This window comes from Dama dama, chromosome 18 (assembly GCF_033118175.1).
Source record: "Dama dama isolate Ldn47 chromosome 18, ASM3311817v1, whole genome shotgun sequence".
NCBI lineage: Eukaryota > Metazoa > Chordata > Mammalia > Artiodactyla > Cervidae > Dama > Dama dama.
In genome coordinates, this window is record NC_083698.1 from 5,970,167 (window position 1) to 5,994,288 (window position 24,122).

The window sequence follows — 24,122 nt, forward strand, 5'->3', positions numbered from 1 at the left end:
ACATTAATGAGATTATTAGGTTAAATTCAGTGCCATGAACAAAGAAGTCATCAAACAGGCACAAACAATTCATATAAGAAAAAAGTTTCCATAATAATACCCATTAACTGTGTGTATTAAACTAGAATTGCAGTGAAGAGAAATCATGTTATTCAAGAACTTGTTCATAAATCTAAATGCTTGCAGAGCCACTGCTAGTCACCTAAGCATGTGATTGTAACAAAGTGAGCCTGTGACCCTTGCTGGTGATTATTGCTCAGGGGAAGACACTTTCTGTTCCAAGGATAGATCGTTAACAATAACATCTGTTATTCCTATATTATCAAGATGAAACCTTTGTTTTCAGAAGATGAAACTCCAAGCAAGATGATACTACAATAGGTGCAATTTGTCTGCAAGCTTAATTATTTCCAGAGAAATCAGCTTCTGACAAAAATCATCTTGGCAATCTATCAGGAAGAATTATTTGTGCATTTAGGAGCAAAATGCAAAAATAGCTTCTAAAAATACACTCTTCCCTGAGTGCTTACCTCATATTATTTTTTCAAAACATAATGGGAACTGCAAAAGGAGGGTCCAGAGGAATGGAAATGCCTCTCTCAAGTACATGAGCTCTTCCTCATGCCCCTACACAACACCACAGTTTGGTTGGCTTAAATCAGTCATTTATTTTCTCAGGATTCTGAAAGCCAGAGGTCTAAGATCAAGGGCAGATTTTGCTTCTCCTGAGGCCCTTATCCTTGTTTTGCAGATGGCAGCCTTTTTGCTGTGTCCTTACCTGGTCTTTCTGTACATTTTCCCACCCTTTGGTGGGCAGATGGTGTGTCCAGCATCTTCTTAGAAGGACACTAATCAGATTGGATTAGGAACTTGTTTCAACCTGATCATTTCTTTAAAGGCCCTGTCTTCAATACAGGGGCATTCTGAGGTGGTGGGGGTTAGGACTTCCACTTGTTAATTTTGGGAGCGCGCAATTCAGCCCAGAACTCTATCGGTCATCCATGTATCTATCCCTGCTATCTACCAATCACCTAGCTATCATGCTTTCTATTTTTAAACCTATCATTTTTGAAGTTCTGTGTGCTTAGTTGCTCAGTCGTATCCCACCTGTCAGGCTCTTCTGCCCATGGAATTTTCCAGGCAAGAATACTGGACTGGGGTGCCATTTCCTACTCCAGAGGCTCTTCCTGACCCAGGGATCAAACCTTTGCTATAACATTGAGAATCCTTTGAAAAATAAAATGAACATATATATGTGTTTTTATTGGAGTATAATTGCTCTGCAATGTTGTGTTAGTTTCTGCTGTATGGTGAAGTGAATCAGCTATGTCTACATATATCCCCTCCCCTGAGCCTCCCTCCCCACTACTCCCTACCCCGCTCCTTTAGGTCATCTCACAGCACTGAGTGGAGCTCCTCGTGCTATCCAGACGCTTCCCACTAGTCATCTATTTACACATGGTATTCTATAATGTCAGTGCTACTCTCCAAATTTGTCTCACCCTCCTGTTCCCCCTGCTGCCATGCCCACATGCCTGTTCTCTACATCTGCATCTATATTCCTGCCTTGCTAATAGGTTCATCTGTACCATTTTTCTAGATTCCACATATGCATGTTAATATATATTTATTTTTCTCTTTCTGACTTAACTTCACTCTGTATGACACACTCTAGATCCTTCCATATCTGTACGTTTTTGTTTCAAGATGAGGTGATCCTGAGTTTTCACTTTGACCCTTCTTCCTTCTGGGAGTGATCATTTTCTATTGAAATAGGGAGTCGTCAGTTTCTACTTCAGGAGATTATTGTATTTACTAATTTAATGCATGTGAAAACACCTAGCCCTAGTCAGACAGTCATCAATACTTGCTACTTCTTTTACTTTTGTATGTGGTATTCCTTTAGATTAAAACAAATGAGAAAAAAAAATCCCCATTGTCAAATACAAGTTTAAATGTACATTGTGTAAGCAAATTTTCCAGACAAGACAAAGGACTTGAACTTTGATAGGTCCTAATTAGTCCATTTTTCTTAACTGAAATTTTAAGTCATTATGAACTAACAATTCTTTTCCTTCTAAAAATAGATATATAAACATTAAAATATAAATTCATTCCAAAAATTTTAAATTTTACCAAAATATAAAGAATAGAGAAATCTACCATAAATTCCATAACTCAACAGTAACCACTGTTAGTATTCCTTAGACTCTCTCCTATTTTACTTATGTGTACATAGGTGAAAAACACACACTTCAAATAAATGGGATCACTGAATCAGATTATCTAATGATTTTAAATGTTTAGGTTATTTTACTAATAGAGTTGTTATAATGGATGCTCTTCATTAGTTCCGAGATTGAGATTCTGCACTGGCATTACCTTTAAAAAGAAATGCACATGAGTTTACTCAAGTAATAAAGCATTCAATAACAAACACTTGTAGAAGGCCTAAGAGATGTGGGTTTGATCCCTGGATTGGGAAGATCCCCTGGAGGAGGGCATGGCAACCTACTCCAGTTGCTTGCTTGGAGAGTCCCATGGACAGAAGAGCCTAGTGGGCTACATAATCCATAGGGTCACAAAGAATCAGACATGACTGAAGCAACTTAGCACACAATCAGTAAACAGTTATTGAGCATGAGTATATGTTAGGAGCCAAAGATAAAAAAACACGTGAATGGGATGTGGTGTCATGGGGGCCTGCGGAAGTGCTGGCCCTAACCTAGGAGCTGAACTTCAAAAGCTGGAAGGGGCCCTGGGAAGAGCAAAGAGCCTGGAACAGTGCAGCGAGCTTCAGCAGCAATGCCCAGGGCTGAGTCTGCAGAGGCAGCCAGGGTGGTCAAGCCTCCCCACAACACAGAGTCAGCAGGTTTGGTGTCATGTGAGCAGGCAGCTCAGACAGGTGAGAGACGCCTAGTCAATGCACATTTACTTGGAGAGGAAAGAAAGGAAAAAGCTGGGGATGGCTCACAGGTTCTGAGTTGTGGAGTCTGGGAAAACCAGCAGTGCCATCACCAAGATGAAAATGTGTGGAACTTCTGGAATATGTAGATCTTTCTTCCCATCACACAGAATGGAGGCTTAAAGAGACACACGTTGTCATAATGAAGACATAGGCCCAGTGAAGAAAGAGGCTGGGGCTTCTTTTTTAAATTTTTTCTTGGAAACTGGACCTTTCAGATAAAATCTGGCAGTGAGTCTGGGTACTGCCCCTTACAGTTATGCGTTTGATGTCCACTGGCGGAGCTGCTCTCATTAAGTCCATTTCTCCCTTGGTGGGGACTTCTGTTGCTGCCTCTACGAAGGTTCACCTTTGGGCTTATACACAGTCACCTGGGCTGACACTGCAGTTAGAAGATTCCCTCATCTTTTTCCTGACCCTCTGTCTTCTTGGGTTGCATGTCCACCCTATGGATGAGTCAGGGTGAGGGTAATGGAAACCCTAAGAGTCTCAAGTCTGCCTGCCTAAGGTAGAGCCTCAGCCTACTAGTCAGGTGGGACTACAAGTCAGGTGGGAAATAAGCTTCTTATTTCTCAGGTGCAGTTACCCAAACTGTAACCTCTGTGACAAGTAGCTGGGAGACAGAGATGTTGATGTCTTGCCCTTTCTGAGAGGATATCTTGGCCCTTGAATTGCAACTGGAAGTAGGAGCCAGCAGTTCTTGGCTGCACCTATCTTCAAGGAACCTCTTTCACAATGAGTCCAGAGGGCAAGGGAGCCACGGTTTGAATGCAAGACTCACTCTTGGGCTTACACAGTCACCTGAGGTGACACTGGATTTAGCAGTTTCTCTCTGTCTTTTACTGTGACTCCCTGTCTTCCTACCAAGTTTTCGTAGATTTTCTCAAATACTTGTTTCTTCAATCACTGTATAATATGTCCTCAGGGCCATTTCTAGAAATATTAAATGGTTCTACTTTTTAAAAATATTTTTACAAGTTTTACTGGGGATTTGGTTTGTCAAGGTCCTATGTTGTCATTCTGAAAGTATAACTCCTTAAAAAAAAAAAGTCTATTTTTAAAAACTTTGCTAAAGATTGCCTGAACTTTTCCCCCTTCACCTCATATGCATTTGCCATGGCTGAAGCTGTCTTGAACATGAGGGCCATTGGATTGAGGTGGCCATTAGACCCTTGTATCACTACCAGCTGGATTTGGTTCATGGCTACTGGATTTGTAATGTATTGCTACATACCAAAGTAGCACAGACATGGTGACTTAAAATATACATTTATTATCACATAGATTCTGGGTATCAGCTGTCCAAGAATGACTTTGCTGGATCCTTTGCTTACTTCTCTCTCACAAGACTGAAAGCAACATGTTGGTGAAGGCCATGGATTCATCTCAAAGTTCAAACACAAGATTCACTTCAGGGCTCATGTAGAGTTGACCCTGGAGAGTTCTGTATCAGTTGTAAGCCTAAGCCTTGAGTTTCTTGCTGGCTGTTGGCTTGTCCATCCTCTGTTCCTTGTTACATGGACCTCTCCATTGGGAATCTTTATGAAACAGCTTTTCAGTGTATTGAGATTACCAAAAACATCAAGACTTTACTCTGTTAGAGTTGGTTGAAAATATTAACTGATTTTAAAAAAATGTCAAATCTCAATTATATTTCTGGAACACATCTGATTTGATGATGATGTATCTTCCTTTGTATACTTTGTTCTGTTTGGTTTAATGTCAAGTAGAGAATTTTGCATTGTCAGTTGAAAAAAATACACAGAACATAAAAATTGAGAGTTATGTATTATTTGTTGGAAATTTTTATGACTTAAGCCTGAGAGGCAGCATCTCAAGTGAACCTGAGGGGTTTTATAGGAGTTTTGCAACAAAGGGCAGCTAGCATGAACATCAAAATGTTTTTGTATACATGTTTTGATGCTGTTCTCTCAGATCATCCCACCCTCGCCTTCTCCCATAGAATCCAAAAGTCTGTTCTATACATCTGTGTCTCTTTTTCTGTCTTGCATATAGGGTTATCGTTACCATCTTTCTAAATTCCATATATATGTGTTAGTATATTGTATTGGTGTTTATCTTTCTGGCTTACTTCACTCTGTATAATGGGCTCCAGTTTTATGATTGTCAGTCCAGGTTGGATGCATGAGACAAGTGCTTGGGGCTGGTGCACTGGGATGACCCAGAGGGATGGGATGGGGAGGGAGGTGGGGGGGGGGTCAGGATGGGGAACACATGTAAATCCATGGCTGATTCATGTCAATGTATGGCAAAAACCACTACAATAATGTAAAGTAATTAACCTCCAACTAATAAAAATAAATGGAAAAAATGTTTTTGTAGTTAAAGACAACCAAATATCCCAAGTTGATGAATTTAGCACTTTTCTATGTATGGGAAGTTGCAAGAGCCTGGGCTCACTGAAATAATTTCTTTGGTAAGCACCTCAACTATCTGGGGCCAGAATCCTGTTTTCACATCTTGAGCCTCCTCAGGGCTGACCATGGGGAGTGACGGCAGTCTAAGTCTGATGGCTGCTAGATGGCAGGTATTTTTTCCTTCCTGAGTTCCTTCAGGGCTCACCAGCTCACTTTCTGTGGTGGCTGCAATCTGTGATGACTGTGACATCATTTGTTAGCTGGTATGGCAGGAAATATTCCATTTCTTATCATTCATCAGTGATACTGTCCTTTCCTGGGGAGTCCTGTGTTTAACTTGTTTACCTGCCCTGACTTACAACTTAGACTTCTGAAAATGAGTCCAATATAGATAAATGTAAATTACTAAAAAAGTACTCATGACTTTTATTAGAGAGATGTATAAATACAAGAGAAGTATTTTAGTACTAGCGGCATTAAATAAGCAGTGACGATGCTGCTAAGTATTAGCATATTTCCTGAAGTAGTGAGTATAATTCTATTTATGATTTTATGGCCTGAAAAAATAGCCACTCTTTTATTGAAATCATCATTGATTTCTGCTTTTATAGGAGAAGCTTGTGCGAAGTGGATTATTTCCTGCCATATCAGTAAACAAGGATGTCACAGTCATCAGCCATTTTTGTTCTTGTTCAGTCACTCAGTTGTGTCCAACTCTTTGTGACCCCATGGACTGCAGAACACCAGGCTTCCCTGTCCTTCACAATATCCTGGAGCTTGCTCAAACTCATGTCCATTGAGTCAGTGATACCATCCAACCATCTCATCCTCTGTTGTCCCCTTCTCTTCCTGCCTTCAATGTTTCCCAGCATCAGGGTCTTTTCTAATGAGTCAGCTCTTTGCATCAGGTAGCCAAAGTATTGGAGCTTTAGCTTCAGGATCAGTCCTTCTAATGAATATTCAGGGGTGATTTCCTTTAGGATGGACTGGTTTGATCTCCTTGCTGTCCAAGGACTCTCAAGAGTTCTCCAACACCACAGTTCAAAAGCATCAATTCTTTGATGCCCAGCCTTCTTTATGGTCCAACTCTCCCATCCATACATGACTATTGAAAAAAAACCATAGCTTGGACTAGATGGACCTTTGTTGGCAAAGTAATGTCTCTGTTTTTTAATATGCTGTCTAGGTTTGTCATAGCTTTTCTTCCAAGGAGCAAGCATTTTTTTAATTTCATGGCTGCAGTCACCATCTGCAGTGATTTTGGAGTCCAAGAAAATAAAGTCTGTCACTGTTTCCATTGTTTCCCCATCTATTTGCTATGAAGTGATGGGACTGGATGCCATGATCTTCATTGATTGAATGTTGAGTTTTAAGTCAGCTTTTTCACTCTCCTCTTTCTCTTTTATCAACAGGCTTTTTAGTTCCTCTTCACATCAGCCACTGAGGTCCTCTGATATGAGCTGGTGAGCCCTGGGGGACTCAAGAAGGAGAATACCCACCATCTTGTAGTCATCAGACTGCAGCCACTTTCCACGTTAAGCCTTGAGGAACTCAGGATATGAAAACAGGATACTGACCCCCAGATAGCTGAGATGCATAAGCAAAGGGATGATTTCAGGGAGTCCAGAGTCTTTCATCTTCCCATAGATAGAAAGGCACTAAATTCCTTAACTTGGGTTATCTGGTTTTCTTTAATTGACAACCATCTTTTGATGTTCAGGGGCTTCCCTGGTGGCTCAGCTGGTAAAGAATCTGCCTGCAATGCAGAAGACCTGGGTCCCATCCCCAGGTTGGGAAGTTCCCCTGGAGAAGGGAATGGCTACCCAGCCAGTATTCTGGCCTGGAGAATTCCATGGACTGTATAGAGTTGGACACGACTGAGCATCTTTCATTTTTGATGTTCAGACTACCTACCTTTTGTTGCAAAAGTTTCCATATAACCTGGTTCTTCCACTCACCTCCTTGGAGCAGTTCTCTCAGGGTTACTTGAGACACTGTCTCTAGGGCTTGAAGTCTCCAAATTTTCCACTGAATAAAACATAACTGTCAACTTTAGGTTGCTTGTACTTTTTTAGTTGACACTTGGATGCTGTGTCTCACTAATGGTCAGCCTAATGGAGTTAGTCGGCGAGTCCCCACATCTCTGCTGCAGCAAGACACACAAGACAGTCAAGGTGTCGAAGGGTTGACACAGTTTCTTACCAGTAAAAAGGAAGTTGGCTATTTTCTTTCATCCCATGTTTGGTATATTCTCTCTGTGTTGATATTTTCCTCCAATTAGCAAACTTTTAGATTGATTTTTCTTCCTAGGAAAATATTAGGCAAATTGTACAATCTCAAAGGCATGAAGCTGTAAGTATTCAGAAGTCAACTGGTTAAATCACTCATTTATTCATTCGACTGTTTCTTACTCTGTTCACTGCGTACCTAAGGCACCACTGCATGTATAACATCTGAGTGTGTACATTTGCGTTCAATCCCCTCTTTTCACTGTGTACCTCATTCTTGCCTTCAGCTCTGACCAGTGTCAGCTTCCTAAATTGCTCTGATTTAATTTCTTTAGGGAGTCACATTTATTCCAGGTTTGTTTTTACTCTCTAGGTCAGGGTGACTATAATGTGGAGTGTATCTTAGAATGTGGAATATATCTGAGTGTCCAGCTTCTCCTTAGGTAGACTTTACCCATCCTCCCATGTTCATCACCACTTGGGTATCCTGGCATCATTCCTCAGAGGACCTGGGCCTCCCACTTGTCAAGCCACCCCAGCATTCTGAAAAGTCACCAGTGCCCTTGTACTTGTTCACCCAGAAGCACCACACCCAAGGAACCCCCTTCCTCAAACTCAGCAGTCAACCTTCTCTGCTTCTCTCACACCTTGCTCTTGCATCCATCTGTTTTCTATCTTGCCTTTTATAACATCTCTAATCGTGTTCCTCTCTCTAAATCTCTTTGTTTTTTTCTAAAAGACCATACATTTCTTAGCTATTATCTCATCATATTTTGTTTGTATGAAATCTAAAAAGTTTATGCAGAAGAGCCTTCCCTTCAATTTCCATTGCCACTGTCAAGGAGCTTTAAGCAGATGATTTAAACAGATAACTGACTTAAATTGCATTTTTATATACTTATCCAAGTTGTACAGAGAATGTGTTGGAGCTGGGGTGAAAGTGTAACAGTGTGGACATCAGTTAGGGGATTGTTACAATATTCCATGAAAGACAAGGTGCTGGCTTTTTCTTTTTCATAGGATTATTGAAAGGAGATGAGGGAAAATGGGTCAGTTCATTGGGGAATTATTTGAGATTTGAAAGGAAGTTTAGAGAATTTTTGGCTTTACCCTCAACACCTAAAGATCTTGGAAACAGTCATTCTGAGGTAGAAGATAGATGGGCCACTAGGCTGGACAGCTGATATTTATCAAGTAGAGTAAAATTCAGGCTTTGTTCTCACCCAGACACTCCAAGGATGAAGCTAGTGACAAAAGCTGATCTCTGCTGAAGGAAAGAGATGAGGTGTCCACTCCTGAGGTCAAAGAAGATTTACCTGTGTGCACATGCATGAAAAGACCTTTTGAGGGTCAAAAAATGGGGGGCCCACCCCATAATAAGCATGGACATGTACCCACAGACCTCTGTGGTAGGATCCACCTTAGCAAAAATTTGCACAGGCATCTTGAGGAGGGTCTAAGAACCAGTCAGAGTTGAAGAAAGACATGAGATAATTGGCCAAATGTCCACAAAGACCCAGAAACACTGTCCTAGATGAGTGATTTACATCACCTCTTTATTACACTGCTCATTCAGGACGCCCACGCCCCTCTCTGGGTGTGTGTCTCTGCCTTGCTTCTGGCTTACTGCACCCCTTCTCATTAGGAAGGATGCCCGTGCCCTTTCTCTCTGGGTATGTATTTCTGTCTTGCTTCAGTCTTAAATAAACAGTTTCTCTGTGTGCTTTCCCACATGATATGCTGTGTCTCTAATAATAAACTTTGTACCATTTATTTTTTTCCAGTTTTGCCTCCTTGAATTTTTTTTTTATTTCAAATCAGGGAAGAGACAGGGCCACTTTCCTTCTAACCTAGCCCCTGGTGATCTGGTGGTTAGGATTTCTGATTTTCATCTAGGCTACCCAGGTTCAGTTCCTGGACAGGGAACTAAGATCTCTCTCCAGGATCACTGCTGTCCCTCTGATATCAATTCTTCTCTATATAACAAGATAAAGTTAATCAGGCTAAAAATCAAAGATTTTTCTTGAACTCACAAAAGAACAAGTCACAGGGGAAAACCCAACCCTAAATCTCAGGAGACAAGTAAATCCAGAGAGTCACAGTTGACATACTGCTGGGAGCCATAAACCCACAGGAATGCTAAATAGTTATTTTGACAAGCTAATGGATGCTGGGTGTGGACTCACAGGAAAGTGAGGAACTCCTGGGGCCCTACTATGATATCATGGGCTCAACCTCAAGGAACCCCACAACTAAGACTCAGAAATATCCACTGTGGCTCGGCAGGGCGAGGGCCAGAGAAATACCCTCAGAGCACCTTCTCAACAGAGGCTCAGGCTTTAGGGAAAAAGACTGGAGGAAGGGCATTGCTACGACTCCAGCCTGGCCCCTTCCCTCTCACTTAAGAAGGTAAGCAGAAAACTAGGAACGCTTGTGATGGTCAGAGCCCAGGGATGCAGGCACATGGTGGTACTGAGATGTCATCCTAAGATCATAGAACTTCCTCCCCGCCCCCAATCCCCTCGCCCCAGTCCTTACTCCCAAACCAAGGCTTCAGCATCACAGCATAGATTACAAAGGAAAGAGCTGAAACAAATGCATGGTACCTGAGCAGGAGTTCTTAGGTACAGTCAAAGTCAATGGAGGAGATGCAAACCAAGCAACCTTCACAAGAATGAGAATTGTCAGTCTAAATGTGTATGCACCTGAAACAACAGAGAATGAGGCGTTATTTGGTGGAACTACAAGGAAAAATAGACAAATCCAGTATTACCATCACAAACCCTTTTTTGACTAATTGGTCAGTCAAATGGAGAGAAAAATCAGTAAGGATAGAGTTGACCTGAGCAGTATAACAATTCACTACATTGGTTGGTATTTAAAGAATACTCCATTCAACCACAGCTGATATATACTTTTTCAAGCTTGCATGACTTAGTTGCAAAAATAGCTAACATTCTGGGCCATAAAACATGTCCTAACAACTCTAAAGGGATGGAAATCAGAAATGTTCTCAGACTACAATGGAAAGAAACTTGAAATCAATAACATAATGGCTGGAATATCTCCAATTAATAAGAAATTAATACACTTCTAAATAACATGGGTCAAAGAAGAAGACTGAAGAGAAATTAAAGATACTTTGACCTAAATGAAATTGAATATGTAACTTGTCAGAACTTATGGGATACAATGAAAGCATGATTTGATTAGAGAGAAATTTATAACACTAAATGAATGATTTATAGAAAAGAAGAAATACATAAAATCAATAATTTGAACTTTCATTTTAGGGAACTAGAGCATAAGAAGAGCAATGTACAGTAAAAAAAGAAAGAGAAAATATAAATTAAAACAGAAGTCAAGGACACTAAAGAAAAAGGAAAACGTTAGAGAATATTAGTGAAAGTAAAAGCTGTTTCTTTGAAGAAATCAATAAAAATTGATAAACTTCTAGTCAATCCAACCAAGAAAGAGTGAGAAATTGCACAATTTCTTACTATCAGAACTTAAAGAGATTTCATCACCACCGATACTGTGAACATTAAAATGATAATAAAGAAATACTGGATGATCTGAGAGAACATCATCGAAACACGTATATTATCAAGGGTGAAACAGATCACCAGTCCAGGCTGGATGCATGAGACAAGTGCTCGGGGCTGGTGCACTGGGAAGACCCAGAGGGGTGGGATGGGGAAGGAGGTGGGAGGGGGGTTCAGGATGGAGAACACATGTACATCCATGGCTGATTCATGTCAATGTATGGCAAAAACCACTACAATGCTGTAAAGTAATTAACCTCCAACTAATAAAAATAAATGGAAAAAAATAAATAAATAAATTGAACTTTAAAAAAAGAAAAGAAATAATGCAAACAATCCTGTGTTAACAAATTTGATTGCTTAGGTGAAATGAGACTGCTCCTTGTAATATAAAAATTTCCAAAACTCACAGGAGGAGAAACAGGGAATCAGAATAGAGTTAAATCTATTAAAGAATTTAAGTCAGTAATGACTAATCTTCCAAAAGAGAAATGTCCAGGTCCAGATGGTTTCACTAGTGAATTCTACTAAACTTGAAAAAAAAACAGTGCAGTCAGTTTCCCACAGGCTAGTCCAGAAGACAGTAGCAGTGGGTCACTCCCTAACTCTCCGTAAAAGGCCAGCATTGCTGCTGCTGCTTTGTTGCTCAGTGGTGTCCAATTCTGGGCGACCCCATGGATTGTAGCCCGCCAGACTCTTCTGTCCATGGGATTCTCCAGGCAAGAATACTGGAGTGGGTTGCCATGCCCTCCTCCCAGCGATCTTCCTAACCCTCGAACCCAGGTCTTCTGCATTGCTGGCGGATTCTTTACCATCTGAGCCACCAGGGACACCCGAAAGGCCAGCATTTCACTAAGCCAAGGAAAGACATTATAAAAAACCCACAGATGAACGTGTTTAGTTGCTCAGTCGTGTCCAACTCCTCATGACCCTTTATATTGTAGCCCACCAGACTCCTCTCTCCATGGGATTTTTCAGGTAAAAGTTCTGGAGTGGGCTGCTGTTTCCTTCTCCAGGGATTTTCCTGGCCTAAAGATCAAACCTCCATGTCTGAGACTCCTGTGTGCAGATGGATTCTTTACCTGCTGAGCAAGCAGGGAAGCCCGGTGAGTATGCCTCATGAAAATCAATCTAAGATTCCTTGGTCAATCAAGTCTAATAATGTACAAATTGAATCAAACATTAATTATACCAAGTAGGATTTATTCCAGCTATGGAAGGCTGGTTAAATATTTGAAATTCAATTACTTTCATCCACCATGTCAATAGGCTAAAGAAAAAAAAAAATCATGATTATACCAACAGATGAAGAAAAAGCATTTGACAAATCCAATACCCAATTATCATAAAAACTGTCAGCCAAACAGGGATTGAGAAGAAACTTTCTCACTTGATAAAGAATACCTACAAAAATATATATCTAACACTAGAGTGAGTAGAGATAAATTAGACATTTTCTCACTAAGATAAGGAAAATGGCAAGGATGATACCTCACAACTCTAATTTAACATTGTGCTGGAAGCCCTAGCCAGTGTAAAAAGACAAGAAAAAGAACTAATCAGTACATAAACTGTGAAGGAATAAATAAAACTGCCTTTGTTTAGATGACATACTTGTCTACATAGAAAATTCCAAACCTTAGAGACAAAACTTCTTGGAACCAATGACTGATGATAAAAAAAAAAAAAATCATGGAATGCAATTTTTTTATACAAATGTCAGTTGCTTGCCCATATATCAACAATGAACAATTGGAATTTGAAATTTAAAAAGCAACATCATTTATACTAGCATCCAAAAGTGAAATAGTTATAAATATCACAAATTATGTTTGGGCTCTACATGGGGAAAACTACAAACTTCTTTTCTTTTTAGATATTAAAGTAAGTTTGTTAAAAAAAATAAGATAGATTTTTCTGTGAAAAGCTGTTTTTAATAGTTAAAACCATATTTGTTGGGTTGTTACATTTTTGTTTTGATCTTGAAAAACTACAAAATTCTGATGAATGAATTAAACAAGATCTAAATAAACATATCCTACTCACATATCTGTTAAGCTTCTTGTGTCCAAAATATGTAAAAATTTCTGAAAATTCAACAATAAGAAAACAATTCAATTGATAAAGGAATAAAAATGATGCTGGATCAGGACCTTCTAGCCTCCAAGTCTCTTCCACTTCTGCACAAACAAAACCAGCTCTGGAAGAGGGCTAAAGTCCACTTAAGAGGTTGTAGCAACACAGTGGAGCTAAAAGCCCGAAAAGACCCACATGAAAAGGGTAGGAAGAATAGTCCCACTTTGCCTGCATCATCTCAGGCTCCTGAGAGGCACTGACAAGAGCCCAGAGTGGATTCCCTGGTCCAGGAGGGAAAGGAGAGCAGGGTATCGACCAGCATTTTGGGCCACTTGGTTTCTCCTACCTGGGTGGCTGGGGAGGTGAACATGGCTGAGATGTCAGGACACAGCTAAGAAAGAAGAGGGGCGGGGTTACCAGCATCAGCCAAGCAGCAGGGGCCCCCATGGTCCTCGGCCTGCTCTGCAGAGGAGCCCAGGAGCCTTCACTACTGAGAACCTCAGCCTTGCGGATCCCAACAGTTTTTGCTGTTGAGCTCCCTGCAGTGCTCACCACCACCCCAGGGGCCTGCTACACAGGGACTTTGGCAGTTGAAACCAGTAGCCAGCACAACCACTGTGGACTGCACCTCCCCACCCCTGCCACAGAGGTCCTGCAGGAATTTTCCTTTGCAGACTTGAATTGTCCAGATCCATCTTCCACTGGGGTGACAACTGTGTCCTGCCCCGGAAGCTGCCTGTGTGTTCACAGCTGACCCCCGCCCCTGCTGCTCATCTCAGTACGCACCATGGTGCATGCGCCTGCAGTCGGGTGTGTACACACCACTGGGCCTGGCCACCGCTGCTGCCTCCCCTGGCCTCCTGTTACTGGATACAGAGGCATCACTGGGTTCCCCAACAGTCCTTGTGGACTCCATAGCTCTCATGGCCAAGGATCACCCAGCTGTGATCCAACTTTCTGAGCCCATGGGACACTGTACCCCCAACTCCAATCCAGGAGCCACTACATGCAGCACATCCAGTGCCCTGAGCCACTAGAATTAGGGCCACAGTTTCTTTTCCTCCAAAATTCTGTCTCCATATTTTTTTTCAGCATTGGTGCACAGAGAGCCAAGATTTCTGGCATCACCAACCACAGGGGGATATCTTTACTTATTGATGCCAAACCATAAAGTCTAGGAGAGGTGACTTCTTCTTCAAACAGAAGCAATCAACAAAATGCAAAGGCAACTTAGGGAATGAGAGAGATAATTACAACCTACGTATCTGAAATACATAGGGGCCATATAGAACTCAATAGCAAAGAAACAAACTACATATTTATTTTAAAAAATGGGCAAAAGACCTGAATAGACATTTTTCCAAGAAAGACAAACGAACAGCCAATAGGTACATGGAAAGGTGATCAACATCACTCATCATCAGGAAAATAGGAATCAAAGGCACATAACATATGACCTCTGTTGAAATGGCTATTATCAAAAAGACAAGAGTTGACAAGTGGTGGTGAGGATGTGGAGAGAAGGGAACCTTTTCTGAACACTGTTGGCAAGAATGTAAAATGGTGCAACCACCTTGGAGAATAGTAAGGAGGTTTTTTCATGAAATAGTAAGGAGGTTCATGAAAAAATGAAAAATGAAATTATTCTATCACCCAGTAATCCCACTTCTGAGTATATATATATATATATATATATATATATATATCCAGAGGTCACATCCATGCATCCAGTAGTTCAAGTCTTGACTCAGCTTCAGGAATCTGAATGTCACAGCACAGCTTCTGAAAGCTGTACAGAGGGCTTTTGGAATGCATTTTAGGGTCTATTATTTTATTTTTTTAAGATTTTTTTTTCATGTGGACCATTTTTAAAGACTCTAGAATTTGCTACAATATTGCTTTTGTTTTATGTTTTGGCTTTTTGGCTGTAAGGCATGTGGGATTTTAGCTCCCTGGCCAGGGATTGAAAGGAAAAGTCTTAACCACTGGACTATCAGGGAAGTCTCTGTGCCCATTATTGATTATGAAGGAAATGTTGAAATCTGCTGAAAAAATGGAAATTACCACTTCTGTCACTGTGGTCTGAAAAGTGCAAACTGAGATTCTTGGTCACATGTCATAAAGCACAAACACACTTCACCAGACTTCAGTTGCCAATGGCTGACATTTTTCAAGCTGGGATCTGAAAATTCTTCTGTCTTCAATTGGGGTTCAGTGGTAAAAGAATTCATCTGCAATGCAGGAGACACGAGTTCAATTCCTGGGGCAGAAAAATCTCCTGGAGAAGGAAATGGCAACCCACTCCAGTGTTCTTACCTGGGAAATCCCCTGGACAGAGGAGTCTCACAGGCTACAGTCCATGGGGTCACAAAAAAGTCCAACATGACTTAACGACAAAACAACAGCAGCAGCAAAGATAAATCCAGTCTTGATGTCTACTTATAATTCTGTCTTGAAGGATTCTCTAAATTTGAAATTTTTAGTTTGAAATCTAACTGATAATTTCTGAAACTTATAAATGAAGGACTACCTTTGTTTTTTCTATATGGTCAACTTTTATTTATAAAAAGAAAATTCACTCAGTATTGTACTCCCTATGCACCTGAGGTCTCTTGACCTGCAGTCCCTGGATAGGAGGCTCTGTTGTTTTCTTTGGGCCAGTTACTGCTGCATGCATTGCTTGAAATCATTCTTCCTGTCTCCCATCTTGAGCTCTGTCTGGTTCATTTTTCATCTTTCAGCCAGAGAGAACATTTTAAAATGAACCTAATTGTGTCACTTCCATTTGTAAAATCTTTCCATGCCTTTCCAGTGCCTACAGGCTAAAGTCCAAATGTGTTACTGTGGATTGCGACTGTGACACAGACTTGCTCACCTTGCCAGTTTTGTCTGGGGCTGCTCTCTATGATGTGTGTGCATGTAAATGTGCCTGCCTCTGCATAGGCTTGTGCAGACAGTCACTGTGTATCATGCCATCCAACCCCAAAATCTGTGTGTAAGATCTTAGCGTGCACTCTCTCCTGACACTGTCACCAAACTTCCCTCTGCTTCCTCAACTAAGAGTTCTGACGCATCCTTGGATGTTCCTTCCTCCAGGAAGCCTTCCCTGATAGCAAGGTTGAGACTAGACATAGCTGCAATATTATAGCATTTGATTTTTCCTGCCAAACAACTCATGCCCCTGGTACAAGAGTTGTTTTTTAAGAGCTCATTGCCTCTAGCACTAACGATTCTGATTAGGTACATTTATTCATTCACTTATATTCAAATATTTAGAAAGTATCTACCAGGCGCTGTTATTCAATGCTTCAGAGAGCAGCAGCCAAGCACTTAGGATACAAAACAATTGCTGCTCTCATGATGTTTTCCTTTTTTTTTTCCCTCTTGGGAGTAAGCAAGAAAAGCTCAGCAAATGTAAGAAATACATGAATTCAATAGCACTTCAAAAGATGATGTGTGCTGAATAGGGAGATTGATAGAGAAGGGATAGATAATTTTTGAGATTTCCAAGCCAAGACTTGAAGGCAAATAATTAGAGAGTTAGTCATTGGGAGTATGGCAAAAGCTCATTCCAGCCAAGGTCTGAATTCTTGCAGTGCAGAAGTACCTGGGGTATCTGAGGAAGTACAGTGAGGCCAAGCAGCTGGTTCAGGGTGGCTGTGGGAAGCAGTGGAAGATGACATCACAGAGTGAATAGAGGACATGGTATAAGAGTTTGCCTTGCCTGCTGAGGGGTCCTACCTCCTCTCCCACAAGCTGGGGGAATGGAAGTCATCTAGCCAACCCATTTACCTCCTTCTTCCCTTGGAGGCAATGACCAGGGTGGGACCACTCAGAACCTTCGGTGAGCTTAATATAAACACTCTCCAGTATGTACGGGATACAAAAGGGACGGGTTACTTTATTTACTGTGAGTATCTTACTGGCAAAAAAAAATTGTAAGGCCAGAGCAGCCCATGGCTGTATTTTCTGCCACATGTCAAGAATTGTGTAAGAATACAGTCAGTGCAGAAGAAAACAGCTTCACGGGAGAAACAAGGAAAATACTGCAAGGCATCATTAGAGATCTTCCATCTAGCAGTGGCAGAAGCCAGCTTGCACCTTGATGATTTGTGGCTCAGACCGTAAAGAATCCCCCTGCAATTTGGGAAACCCAAGTTTGATCCCTGGGTCAGGAAGATCCCCTGGAGAAGGGAATGGCTACCCACTTCAGTATTCTGGCCTGGAGGATTCTATGGACAGAGGAGCCTGGCAGATTATAGTCCATGGGGCTGCAAAGAGTTAGACACGACTGAGCGATTTTCACTCATCCGTACCTTGATGATTAGCATAAAATTCATTTGTTAGAGTTAAATTGTCATCATTTGCAAGCTGGCCTTCTCACTAGTGCACCTTCCGTGATCTCAAGCCACCCTTTAATTTCTATTTTACTGAACGTTATTCTGGGGGCAGACAGTGTTGGCAGAGATGTGGCACTGGCCTCAGCATTTATCATCTTGAGACCACTCTTCTTAAATCCGTAGCCCTGATCACATTCCATTTTTTCCAACTGTTCAAGGTAAATTACAGACATCATAGAATTTTATCTGCAAGGGTCTCAGCATGTCCCCAAATGACTATAACTCTTAAAAATCATAATCACACATTAGGACACGTACGTTGAGAATTTAGCTGAGCTACTCCACAGCATCATTGCCTCGGCATCCAGTTTACTTGGCCACATGGCCTTTATGGGCCTTGAGCTGACCTGAGTCCCTGTCTTGAGCACATGCTGTAGACAATAGCCCTTAGAGTCACAAGCAAATTTAAGTTACTGATGCGACTCCTCCAATGGTCCTTGTGATCAACAATCTACTCCCTACCAAGGCCTCCCCTATAACCCCATTGGATAAGACCCCCACAGAGCTTAACCTAAAACTCAGCTCTTTTCGGGTTTAATTGACCAGTCAGGCCTTAGGTAGGAATCCCAGAACACTTCACTTATGGACCCTAATAAAAACATGCGCCCCAGGTTCTGTTAGGGTTTCCCTGCCTCCACCCTTGACCTCTGCCTCGACCTCCCTGAAGGGCCCCAGGAGGTCAGGTACTTCCTCCAGGACTTGTGAGTAATACAGTTCTCTATATAAAATTCTATTGTGGTCTTTTATTGAACCCTGGCTCCTTAGCCAGCACCCTGTGCTCCACTTGAATCTTAATTTATCCAAGTCATAACAATCTCAAGTAACAATACGAAATGTGGCAGGATGTGGACATTGAACGGGCTGTCTGATTTAAGTGAGTCAGGAAGGCTGGCTGCGTCAAAATGCTGTTACGGCTTACACTCCTCAGTCATGGCTAACTTTCCCTCTGTTCAGATTTCTTTTTGTGCTGAGATTATCTGGTATCATTGATCTCCAGCTTCAATGGAAGTATAAAGTATAAAGAAAAGAAACTTCACAACATTGATTTAAAGAAAGGGGGGAGACTACAAGGTAATGTTAATTAGGTAAATTAACACACTCTGTACTGAGTGTCAGCTACTCCTTTAGAGATCTCACAGTGTTTCCACAAATCCAAGACAAAGAGGTTGACCAGAACAATCATTTAGAAAGTATTCTCTGTGATATTTTTCTGTGGTTTTCTATGATGCCTTCTGCTTGAAGCCTCAGAGTATTTGTAATCAGCAATGCTTTACAAATTGCTCTGGGGAATTATTACTTGGAGATGAACAGAAACAGAAAGCCAGTCATTAAAATCCACCAAAATCTTCCCACTGACATAGGGAACAGCTCAATAGGTATATAGGATGTAATAACAAGGCCAGTCATCTGCCACGTGCTTCTCCAGCTAAGGCCCAAAACTCTGGTTTTTGATCTTTATATCCTTAGACTCGGCAGAGTGCATAGTAAATGTTCAATAAATTTTAAAGGGGGGGGAGGTTACAAGTTAGGTCAAAGCCATCATTTTCAAACTCTCTCTGAATCACAATCATAGGGTCCAGAGGACAGTGTTCACTAAGATCGCTTTCCCAAGACAATTGTTGTCAGTGACTACGCAATAACCTTTTCTGCAATTCTCAAGGGCATTTCAATACAACTGGCATGGCTGGGACTTGATAACAGGCCCGACAACATGTAAACCCCCTTGACTGATTGTTTTACCTTCCCGATGGTGGGGCCAGCATCAGGGTGTTTTCAGAGGTGTTCTCTGCAATGAGGGCTGGTGGTACACCTCCACCCAAGGGTACCATGATGAGTTCTAGCTGATGTATTTAAGGCCTCTATGCTGAAGGTACTTACTGACAAATTTATTCAGAAAATTCTTATCCTTGTTTTTCTGTAGGTCTCATTCAACTGTCTTTTCATCCTTATCACCCCATCCCTTAAGGGGAAAAGTTAACTAAATTTAAATTTCATCCTAAAAAAAAAAAATTTCTTCCTAAAGGAAGAAGTTAAATACCAAGGAATAACTTGTTTTTTCATTAAAGATTATGCTTTAGAGGACCACACACCATGATAATATATGTAAGATTTTTTTTTTTTTCTCACTGATAACCAAGTTTACCTCTTTGTGGGCAACCTCATTCCTGTTCCAAATGCATGCTTACTAAGTAATGTGTCTTTCTTTGCTTTCTTCAAAATTTTCTTTGCCTTCAGCTTTTAAAAACATCATTTTTAATCTGAAGATTGTAGTTGTGATTTAAAAAGACAGGTAACAAAATTTACCATCTTAGATATATTTTAGTGTACAGTTAAGTAGTGTTGAATTTTCATGTTATCCTTGGGCAGAGATCATGCTAATCTGCATCATCCCAGTTTTAATGTATGTGCTTTGAAGTGTGCACACCTCCTTTCCTGTTTGAATATTTGAATGCTATGCCTGAGTGTGTGTGTGTGTGTGTGTGTATGTGTGCTCATGATTGTATTTGATATCCTAGGAGATTCTTGGGTTCATTGTTTATGCCTCATAAACTGTGTCATAACTTGTGTTTAGAAAAATTCTCAGCCATAATTTTTGAAATAGCTCCTCTGTGCTTTATCTCTCTTTCATCACCTACTGACTCTAATTATACAAATATTACTTCATTTGCTACATTTCCTCAGCTCTTAAATGTTCTGATCTTGGGTGGGTGCGGATCTACTCTATTTCTTTTTGCATTTTGCTCTGGGTCATTTGTATTGACCTGTCTTCAGTTTGAGTGATTCTTTCCTTGGGTCTACTCATGAGTCCATGAAAGGTACTCTTCCATTCCTGTGCATTTGATTTCCAGCATTTAAATTGATTCTCTCTTGTAGTGTTTATGTCTGCTGAATTTTCCAGTCTGGTCTCACCCGCTGTGTATTCTTTCTACTAGAGCAATATTTATCAGCCCTGGCAGTAATGCTATTTTGGACTGGGTAATTTTACATTGTCAAGGACTGTCCTGTAGGTTGTCTTCAGTCGCGGTCTTCAGTCTCGTGAAGCATGTGGGTTCCTGCCTTTCCTCCAGGTGTGATGCTGCGTCTGGCGTGCATTCCTGCACCGCCCTCAGAATCAGAGTTTGTTCTCTGTCTCCCTTGTCTCCAGCTGTAGCTATTTCCACCAGTGCCCTCAGGATACAGTTGTGATCCGCTACTCCCTGCAGATTAACACTTATCACTGAGACAAGGTAAGAAGAGGATCCGGGCAGCTGGCAGTGGTGACCCCTTTCTTCTCCTCCAACTCAATAAAGATCCCAACCACCCCACTGACGCGGATGATCTTCTCCCTGCAGATTCAGTCTTCTCCCCTAGAGGGCGTGAGTAGGGGGGGAAGTTTTGGCGATGACTATGGGTCCCTCCCACAGCCTGTGCTGTAGGAGAACCATAGGAGAGTCATAGGAGAGTTTCTCTCCCATGGAGAGACAAATCTCCCCATCTTCCCTGCGAGTTCTGGCGGGGTTCCTGGTGGAAGAGCCTCCAGGAGACTGCCAAAACTGTATGTCTGATACACCCTACTCTGACTCACATTCACTGAAACACGAGGTTGCTGTTGGCTTATTAACTGTTTGGTGGCCCTTCAGTCGGTAAACAAATGCTTGGGTCTTGCTTTTTGTCTACAAATATATATGCTTCCCTTGATTTCAGGTTGGTTGTTTGCCCTGAGACATCAGTTACCTGCTTGGCTTAAGAAAAGTCACAGATGTAAAGTCTTCCAGGATTATTCTTATTACGAGCATGGAATTAACACTTTCCAACTATATCTTCAAGGTGAAACTGGAAGGCTCATCATGACATTTGAAGAATATCTGCAATAGGAATTGAGCTCTAGATGAATGTTTTTCCCCTCTTTTGGCAGGTTAAATGTTTTTCCTATCATTTTCTAGCTTGTATTGTTTTTAGGCAAAAAAAGAAAAAAAATTGATCATGACTCTTACCGTTGTTCCTCAATGTCTGATGTGTCTTTTTATTTCTGTCTTCTCTTATGAATTTCTGCTTATCACTGGATTTCAAGGATTTGTCTATGATAGCCTATGCATTTATTTTATTATGTCTGAGGTTCATTGAACTTCTTGGATCATCCAGTTTGGAAAAGCAAATGCTTTTTCTGCCCTCCTCTCCCTCTCCTAATCTATTTATATGTATTACAGTTAATATTGCTTCATAGTTCATTCTGAAATTAAAAGATACTTGTTCTTTGTAAGAAAAGCTATGACAAATCTACACAGCTATTAAAAAGTGGAGACATCACTTTGCCAACAAAAGTCTGGATAGTCAAAGCTATGTTTTTTCCAGTAGTTGTGTACAGAAAAGAGAGTTGAACCATAAAGAAGGCTGAGCACCAAATAATTGATGCTTTCAATTTGTGGTGCTGGAGAAGACTCTTGAAAGTCTCTTGGACAGAGAGGAGATCAAACCAGTCAATCCTAAAGGAAATCAACCCTGAATAATCATTGGAAGGACTGAAGCTGAAGATCCAGTAGTTTGGCTATCTGATGTGAAGCACCAACTCATTGGAAAAGACCCTGATGCTGGGAAAGATTTAGGGCAGGAGGAGAAAGGGACAGCAGAGGATGAGGTGGCTGGATGGCATCCTTGATTTAATGGGCATGAATTTGAACAAGCTTTGGGAGATGGTGAAGGACAAGGAAGCCTGGTGTCCTACAGTCCATGGGATCACAAAAAGTCAGACACAATTTGACTGAACAACCACGGAACAACACAATTCATTGAGTGTCCTTCTTTTCCATTTCTCCATATTTCTATTTGGAGAAAGTGTTATCAGGTTTACAGATCTGTGAAACATTCATTTTAGGTATTTGCTTATTTAGCTCTAGAAATACCCCTTGCCTCTAAATAACCTTCCAACTCTATTTATGTTCATGGCTCTCTTTCAATCTTTATGTATAATTTTAATAGTTGTTTAGTGGCCTTATCTATTAATTCCATCATCTGCCATTTTGGTGGCCATTTATGTTGAGTTATATTCTTCCTTTATAGTTATGTTTTCTTGCTTCTTTGCAGAACTAATAGTTTCCATTGTTTGTTGTATAATCTTACCTTCTAACATTCTAAATCTTCAGTGCTTGGATTTTTCTTTCAAGTGTTCAGTTCAGTTCAGTTGATCAGCAGTGTCCGACTCTTTGTGACCCCATGGACTGCAGCATGCCAGGCCTCCCTGTCCATCACCAGCTTCAGGAGTTTACTTAAACTCATGTTCATTGAGTCGGGGATGCTATCCAATCACCTCATCCTCTGTCATCTCATCCCCTTCTCCTCTTGCCTTCAATCTTTCCAGCATCAGGGTCTTTTCAAATGAGTCAATTCTTTGCATCAGGTGGCCAAACTATTGGAGTTTCAGCTTCAACATCAGTCCTTCCAATGAATATTCATGACTGGTTTCTTTTAGGATGGACTGGTTGGATCTCCTTGCAGTCCAAGGGACTCTCATTTACCGTAAATCAGCTTGACAGTTCCAAGGCTTTAAAAAAATTAGTTGGTTCTGAGTAGCAATTTAGTCCAGGGCTAAATTAAACTTATTCTGAGGGTGTGAACTTTCTGGGATCTCTTCTGAATTACCAAAGTATTCAACAAGGTGTTTGCATTCTGGCTCCTTGGAACTTGAACATCTGGTACAAACTTTGATAGCTTTTCAGTTCCCAGTTCGTCCGCAGTTGCTCCTTCTCTGGTTCTGTTTTCTTTCCTGACTTGTTCATACTCAGCTGAATACTAAAGGAGACACTTATGCAGAATTCTGAAGTTTGTGGCAAATATCAGCTACTTTAGGAGCCCCAAACTCTGATCTGTCCACTCAGCTCAGAAAAATTCCCGAGTCCTGTCTGGGTTCCCCTCCTTGATTGCCATCTGGAAAGTTCCTACAGGCAGAACTGGGGCTATCATGGTGATCACATCCTCTTTTTCTTTTCAGGGATTGCAGCCCTGCACTGCCTCTTAGCTAATACCTGAAAAAGCTTATTTCGTGCACTTTGTCTAGTTTTCTAGCATCTTATAATAAAGATGCATGCTTATTTGATGTTTTAAGTCTTCTGAGTTTTGTCATCATTATTTTCATTATTATTGTTATTCTCTTCATTCCTTCTCTTTACCATTTCATAAAATCCCATAGTGTGGATTTATTAGTTATTCATCTGATCCCCCATTTATAATGGAGAGGGTAGCCTTTCCCTTCTCCAGGGGATTTTCCCAACTCAAGGACTGAACCCGGGTCTCCCACATTGCAGAAGGATTCTTTATAGCTGAGCTGACCAGGAAGCCCTATAAGTAGGTATTTGACGTATTTCCAGTCTTTTGCCCCTCCCTACAGAGTTTCATAGAAGAAACTTACGCAAACAGTATCTTATGTATTTACTAGTTTGCCTTTAGAATACATGTCCAGAAGGAGGGGAGTTTCTCAATTAAAATTTGATTCAGATAAAACTCTGCTAGAGTGTGCTAGCATCTCAGAAACTCTATTCAGGAAATTCCTCCCCACA